The sequence below is a fragment of the Psammomys obesus genome, unplaced genomic scaffold (assembly GCF_907164565.1).
Source record: "Psammomys obesus unplaced genomic scaffold, mPsaObe1.curated_primary_1811, whole genome shotgun sequence".
In the NCBI taxonomy this organism is placed as follows: Eukaryota; Metazoa; Chordata; class Mammalia; order Rodentia; family Muridae; genus Psammomys; species Psammomys obesus.
In genome coordinates, this window is record NW_026585797.1 from 20967395 (window position 1) to 20975686 (window position 8292).

The 8292-nt window shown below is 44.8% G+C and overlaps 1 protein-coding gene across 1 annotated transcript in view; it reads right to left on the bottom strand.

Moving 5' to 3' along the window:
- The window catches only part of Tmem200a (transmembrane protein 200A), a 78109-nt gene extending 77546 nt beyond the window's left edge, over positions 1–563 (bottom strand). The window contains exon 1 of the mRNA XM_055599386.1: positions 462–563. The gene's annotated coding sequence lies outside the window, so the exon portion shown is untranslated. The remainder of the gene's footprint in view (positions 1–461) is intronic.
- Positions 564–8292: the final 7729 nt, after the last annotated feature.

Here is an 8292-nt window from a genome sequence, read left to right on the forward strand (position 1 = left end):
CACACACACACACACACACACACACACACACACACACACACACACACCCCTACTGGGAACTGTCTCTCCTCTCCTTTTTGTTTCTGTAGGTAAGACCACACTGAAAGAGCGTTGTAGGAGCCCCTGCCCACACTTCGCTCTACCTAGACGAACCCCACAGACTTCCTCACAAAGAATGCTGACTCCGGAACCTAGACAAAGGAGGGTGTAGCTCAAAGAGCCAGGCGCTCGCAGAAGCCGGCTGCCGCTCACCGGCTGCCCGCCACCACCTCTCCCGTGCTCCGGGGACCAAGAAGTCTGCAACGGATGGCGGGCTTGGTTCATTCCCCAAACTTTGGGAGTCGGTGTTTCCCCCGAACTCTGCAGGCTGCAGCGGAGGGGAGGGGGGGGCCGAGGAAGCCGCGGGTACCGAGGCGGGGTTCGCCCACCCACGTCCCGCGGAGCCCCGGGGGTCCCCTCACCTGTCCTGAGCGCGGGCTCTCGGGGTTCCGGCGGCCTCTCTCCGGGGCTCCCCGCTCCCGTAGCTGTCGCGGCAGGAGTGCGCCTCCGGGGAGCAGCGGGGGAGGCGGCGGGGTCGGGGGCGTCAGGCAGAGCGTGGGCAGTCGCGGGCAGCCGTGGTCTCACTCCCCATCCCCGCGCGGCTCCGGCCGAGGACGCGGCGCGGTCACCGGGGGAGGATGAGTCAGGCCCGGGTGCGGGCGCCCTGATTCGCGCCTGTGGGGGACGCGGCCCCCGCCGCCATCGGACGCGAGGAGTGCCAGCACCCCTGCCCTGCTGGGTTACGGGTGGGACACCGGGAGCGAGGCCGGGACAAGGGGATCGCAGCTAAGGCGTCTCCGCCACTGCCAAGAAGGACAAAAGGAACGTGGGGGGTGGGGAGGCGAGGGAAAGTTTGGGGCTTGGTTCCTGACGGATTCTAGTCCCCGGAGCCGCCAGGAGGAGGATGGGGGCGAGGGCGGGGACGGGCTTCCCGGAGCGTCGCCGCCAGCCGGGGACCCAGACGGTGCCAATCACACCGCCGCCCACGACCCGTGGGAACTCTGCCGGCCCTGCCCCCCGGCTGTGCCTAGAGCTGCGAGCAGCATCCGTCCGTCCCTCCCTCCCCTCCGGACCCCAGCCCAGCTGCCCCACGCCCTGGCGGCAAAGTTATACTTCTAGCGCCGGGATGGCGCGCACACAAAACCCATTTCGGGAACAAAAAGTACCGCTTCGAGGCGCTCTGCTTCGGCTGAAGGCCAGCGGGCGAGAGCGGACACACCCACTCGCCTATCACCACGGCCGCCGGACCCGGGTTCCAGAGCGGGAGGTTCCCCGTCCCTCCTGTCCCAGTAAGAACTGGGGGGTCCCCGACCGACTCCGTGTTGTCTGGAAGCCGGAGCCAACTGATCCTCGGCTCCACGCCCCTTGGATGCTTCCTTATCAGATGCAGCCTGGCCAGGTCGGGTTCCCTCTGGCGGCTGCAGGGGTGCTGTGCCGACAGAAATCAGACCTGAACCCACGAAGAGAGGGATACTGCACGCCCTGAGCCTCCAAGGAATTAAGCCGCTTTAGCGTCCTTGGGAAGTTAGCTCATGTGGAGCGGACTGGCTGGGGAGGGGTCTGGGCATGAGGTTTTTGAGAGACAGGGTCGAATTGTACCCTAATACTTCGAAAGATGGGTCCGAGATTCAACTCCAATAAAGATCAAATCCAATAAAGGCTTTAAGTCACCCCAAAATTATCAGTGAGTGAGAACCATACCCTCTCCGTAGAGTAAAATAATAATTAACCCGCAATCTTGCAAGACACCAAAGCTGAAGATCACGTCAGTAAATAAACTTTCGTATCCCAGTTACTGCGTTGGAGTATGCAGAACGCACCAACCCTAGCAGGACTACTGTATGGTAATCCCGTGAGTTCCTTGGATTTTTTTTTTTTTTAATTCATAGACAAAGGACAAATATGCCGCTGTGGTATGTGCCTGCTTCATTGTGCCAGTTTCTGATCTTTTTTTCTCAGAGAGGATTCCATGTGCCCTCCCTAAAATGTCTAGACTCAGAGAAATGAATGTGATGCAACTCCTGGAGCCAGACAGGTAATTAAGGTGACACCCTATGGCAATGAGGAGAGACTAAAAATGGGCAATGATGGAGGAAAAAAAAAAAAAAAAAACTTCTTGCTTCAATCTGGAATCTAAATACTTTTTGTAAAATCTCACGACCAAAATGCTTTAAAAAAAATCAAAGGAGATGGGACGGAGGTTGGAGAAAATGAGTCACCATTTTGTAAACCATCTGTGGTTTTCTTTTTCTCCCACCTTCATCTAGTAATCTTGGCCCAAAGCCATTTGCTCAGTTCTCTTAGGTTTTCTAATACATTTGTCAAGGAACCCTATCAAGAGTGTGAGTCCACTAAGCTTCTAGCCCTTGGAAAAGAGTGCCCCAAATCTTCCTTCTCTTCAAAGCTTCCAAGAGTAGAGACTTTCCAGTGAGCCTTCCTGATGTCCTAGGAATGACGGATTCCTACCATCCAGGGAGCACATTTAATGTGATAGACTATCTAAACGTACAGTGAGACATTTAAAGTGGCAAGCCAGACGTTAGAGGCATCCAATGGCTATCAGAATGATGACAAAAGGTCATGGGAGAGGTCAAAGTTCATCTTTTCATAATTACCGATCTGAACTTATATTCCAATTATTCAGCGGAAAGAGGAGGAAGAACAGGAGGGACTGGGTGAGATCATCAACATTTTTAAAATTGCATTTTGAAAATAATTACTATTAGTCAGACAAATCTTGTAGTAAATTACCCTGCAAATTGAGGATTATCTGCAGTTCTGTAGTCTAAGCAGCCCTCAAGAAGACAGTCATAAGTTCCTCTCCAGCACTTAGCAAGCTCGGGTAAATTATTTAATCTCTGCTAATGGCCAATATTTTCCGTCTGAGAAGAGCCCGGTGAGCATACCGTGTCAGTAATGGATTTCGGACTTAGCGGCTTCATACCCACTTTGATATAATGGATGGGAATCCACTCTTCCCTGCTTCTCAGGGTAAAAGCTGCCTTGTTCCACACATAATTGTTTCGTGAGTGTGTCCTCCTGAGGTGTGTGCATTCTCATCAGAACAAGCCCATCCTCAAAGATCACATGGGTACAGAGTAGAGAGAATGCACTGCTCTCTCCAATGGAAATTAACTACCTAATGCCTGAAGGACTTTTGAATATTATTTCTCTTGTTCCTTAAGTAGAAAAAAATACCTAATGTTGTTATGAGGTAGGTTAAAATAATATATATGAGATTCTTCTGACTTGTTATATAGCCAGTACATTTAACTGCGCACACACCCACTCACCAACCCTGTTTAAGTCTACGGTAACAAAAGAAAAGAGAACTTTTCCTCTACATCAAGAAGTAATGAGAGAGAAAAAACCTCTAACTATGAAGGTCAGCATTTTTATTCAGTACATTATAAATATATAAGTCTGATGATTGGCAATGAATTTTTAATGAATTATGGGATTCATACATTAGAATTATGGGGAACATAATTAGAATGAAAAAGCATGATCATTAAAATTTTAAGATTTAAAAAAGGATTTGTCTATATATGTGAGCCTATACGTGTATATGCCATTTGTGTGCAGGGGTTCGTGGAAGCCAGAAGAGGAGGCAAGGTTACAGGGGATGGAATTACGTACCATCATAAGATGCCCAACCACTGAGCAGTTTCTCTATCTCTACATGGGCATTTTTAAGTAGATCAGGTATATAAGAAAAACTACTAGACAGAGTGAAATAAACCCCCTTTGCCACAAATGCAGGCTATACTGTTCTTAGACCTAAGAAGAAGAACCCCAACACAAAAATGAAAGCACCAAATGAAGAGGAAATTATTTGCTAGACTTTTGACTGATTTACTTTGATCAAACTGTGAAATGGATTGATAACCTAAATGTCCCTGAGCTACACCGCTGGCAGCCCTGGTTACATTTCAAAGCAGGGGCAAAGAAAAATAAAGGCAACTGAGAAAATGACCTTTCTGATTTTATCCTTAAAATAAAGATATAAGTATGGGAAATGCATACGCATATCTTTATATAAGGGAAAAAAACATAGTGGGAATATATATCTTGAGAGATTGCATTCACTCTATTTCCCCTTGGCTCTGAACAGTACTTCCTCATCTTTTTTTTTTTTTTTTCACTGTCTCAGCTACTCTCACTGTTCAGAGAATTTGGCAACAGAAGCAGCAGATGTGGCTCGTGTGTTTAGCAAACAGGTAAGCAAGAGCGGTACTCCCTGTCAGGTAGATGTTTTGTGATGTCAACACGATGCTTGCAGTTAGACACTCTGTAAGTTCAGCAATGGCCCTGTTCTAGATAATAAACTGATCAGGCTCTTTTTGTCGGAGGGTCACAAAAATGCTGACGGGACACATTTTCCTTTATTAAGACTCAGCTCTTTCCTCTAGACAGATTGGAAAAGCACCACATGGCCAGCAACAGCAACAACAACACACAGATAGACATACACACACACACACACACACACACACATCCTGAGTACGTGTTTTGTGTAGACTGTTCACAGAAAACAGAGGACAGCGATTCAAATAGTGGATAACGCAGCAGTGGCGAGCCGTGGTTCTGCTGTCCGTGGTCCTGAACAGGCCTTACTGGTTGGTGCCTGGCCGCTTAGTGTGTTCTGTCCTTGACATCATTTGATACAGAGTAGCTGAGACCTAAGGATGCGTTGCACAACCCTGGTGAACCGAGTTTTGCAAGCCAGTGATTCTCAGAAGTTATTGATTTGGCTTGCTCGTCAGAATTTGGGAAGTGCTGCATTAGGACAAGGTTCATTTGCCTTGCAGCTTACATGCGCTTGCCCTCCTTCATTCCAGTCCCTTCCAGAAGTACAAGCCAAATGCTGCCATTTTTAGCTACATTCTATTTGGTGGTGGCTGTGTGGTATTCCATTGAGAGCATTTATCTTGCATCCATCTTGAGTCAAAGAGCTAGGTTAAAATCTCAACTTGTAATGACTATCCTGAATATTTTTGGTCTCATCCATAAAGTTTTAATAGTTATCATGTTTTTGTAACCTGGCTCTGAGATTTCACAGCAGTGTTAGATTTCTTAGTCTTGCATGTACCAGATGTTCAACAAATTTCTTGGTCACGTGTTTGCACCACTTTCTGGATCAAGGTAGGAAAAGCTCATAACAAGATACACAGGCAGGGTGAAAACTTACTGTGAAAAAATATTTAGTCTTCAGTTTCTACTCAGTTAAATAGAACCACTTTCAATCAGTTTATACAAACAAAATTTAAGCTCCACCCAATTTTTTTTCAGCTGGGATTTTTTTTACACGTTTGATTATGGTTTAGAATAAGTAAGAATGTTGATATTTACATTAAATCTGTTTTATTCAATAAAAATAAGATGACTTAGTGGTTTGAATTTCCAAATGCTTCTAAAATCTGACTGTCTTCATTCTGCAACTGACAGAAACTGGTACACACGTGCAGCTGACTTTGTAAATGGGCAATCATTTATACTGATTTATAGATCTTAATTAGGCCACAATGTTGGTAAAATAGAGTACAGTTTCAATTACACCGTTAAGACTCTCTAGGAATACCCTTTTACACATCTTTTGGGGAACATGAGGAAATATTGACACACTTATCTTTAAAAACAAACTTTAAACACGTTGTTACAGTAGCCATCTTATGCCACTGGTCTCGGAACAAATATTGGCATGAGAACTAGAGCTAATGTGGACTTGAGTAGGCCACATCTTATTCTGGGCACTATATTCAGTTTTTTTTTTAAGGCTACTGGAAAATACTTGCAAAAGGTCTAAGAAATGCCTTCCTGTCCCCTCAATGATTAATTTATGAATGAAGCTAATTGCCTGTTCAACATCCCATAAAGATGCTAGGCCATGGCTAGGACTCGAGTCTTCTTACTCAGTGTTCAGAGCTTACTCGACACTCAAAATATGGATTGCTTTAAAGCTCAGGTATATATATATCAGTGTATATAAGTGTAAGTGTCCCTCCAGTCTAACCACATCTCCATTCCAAAGGAAGCCACCTTGTAGCAAAACACAGAGTTTTGGCTTTACATTATTCATTTATTCATTCATTCATTTGAAGAGTATTTACATCAAATATTTGGATTTTTCTTCATGTATGTTGAGGTATAATGAATTGGACATTTCCATAAACAAATCATTATGTTTTGAAGTATGACTTAGTAATTACATATAATGCTGACATTAAGGTAAGGGTCACTGGGTTCTTTGAGGGCACAGTGGTTACTCTTCATTGCCTATGATTGGAATAAGAAAGTAATAAGAAAGTCCTTGGGTGTGTGAGCAATGGAGTTCATAGAGAGGATTAGTGAAGATATAAACACTTGGGATGAGTGTGGGGTCATCATTCCATGGGCTTGTGGCCTAAACTGAATAAAAGGTGAACAAGGAAAAGGTTTGCTAAATGCCAGCATTCCCATCTCTCTGCTTCCTGACTATGAATGTAACAATTTAGGCACCCAGCTGCCTCATTCTCCTGTCACTGTGACTTCCCCAACATGATGGCCACACTCCCTTGAACCATAATACAAAATAAACCCTCTCTCCCTTAAGTTACTTCTCTTCAGGTATCAGGTCACAATGGCTAAAGATAAAGCTAACACTGAAATATTACAGGTCAAAGGAGGTATCAAAGCCGTAAGGTCACAAGACTGACTTTGAAATAGGAGGAGGAGCAGGAGGTGGGCAGATAAACTGCACTCAGAGAGAAGAAAGTGTGTGTGCAGCTCCAGAGCAGAGAGCAGAGGGGCATGCTCAAAGGGCTGGTGGCAATGGCTGGAGAGCAAGAACTCCAGCCACAAGTGACTGAAGAATGAGACTGGGAAGGCAGCCAGGGACTTGATCACACGGAGCCTTGCCTTCCAGGTTGAAGAGTGTAGGTTTTTCCTGGAGGAATCGGGGAACTGTCACAGTGAGGTCTGATAGCAACGTAGAGGATGGATAGAAGGGGCAGGGAACTCAGGAGCAGACGGAAAAAATCATGTTAGGATATTTTTGTAAAGAAAGATGATAACTAGAGTCAGGGGTTTGGAGACAGAAATGAAGAATGATACAGACGAACGAGCATTCACTAGCTAGGAAGGATGTGAGAGAATCCCATTTTTCCAGTTAATATCTTGATTGATTGATTGATTGATTGATTGATTTTTACTCTTTCTTAACAAACACTGCATGATGTCACTAAACTAAAGCAAATCATGATGCTTTCTATACAGGTGCTTCACAGGCAGTGTATTGCAATTCTTGTCTTCATGTTAAAATGAAACATGCATAATTGATAGTATAACACTTGTAACTGAAGGTTCCCGAGCCTAATGCTCTTCATTTATCCAAGTCTCAGCACCAGCCACCTTCCCAGATGCATCGTAACGGTCTTTGAAGAACTTTGTACCATTCCACTGTGGTTGTGTGTGTGTGTGTGTGTGTGTGTGTGTGTGTGTGTTGCTATCACATTCAATTGACTTTTACAAGCCTTCCATTATTTTCTATTGGGAGGGTAATTGCCATGTCTTCTATTCCTGTCATAACTAAAAGTAACAGGTGACATCTGTCTTTTGTCTGAAAGTATGGTCTCACCTTTTAAAGTCTCTTCAGGAAAGAGAAGTGAAGGAACAAAGTGTCATGTTTTAACTGTATTAAAAAGTGTGTATGTGTGTGTGTGTGTGAGAGAGAGAGAGAGAAAGAGAGAGAGAGAGTAAATGTTATAACGAGGATGTTCCTGATTCACGGTGAAAAGTGGAAAGCAAAAAGTTGCCATTTAAAGTAAAGGAAATGTACTTTTCCATGTTAGGCTACTCTAAACAAATACTGAGTTTAGACAATTCAGTATTTTTAAACCCACCAAATGGCTACATGATTGCTCAATTAACCACTATCTATGATTTACTTAGAGATGCCCTTAGACAATTTTCTCAGGTTTTTGTATTATATACATGAGACTTTTTGTAACTTTTTAAAAAGCCTAACCTTAGTAATATGATTAATCTGAAAGCCTACTTCCCTCCCGTGGCGTAGCTTTCACAGTATCAGGGAGCAGTGTGTAACTGCCGAATGAGGGAAGCAATCGATAGTCCTGTCCAGTTTCAGTGAGCTAAGACCAGGACCAGAATAAAAAGATACTCCTAACAGGACATTAGTGGTACTCGTATCTTGGCAGTGATGAACAGCTTTCTAAGTGGACTTAAGGCCCACTCAACAGGAGGGAAATCTTGTTT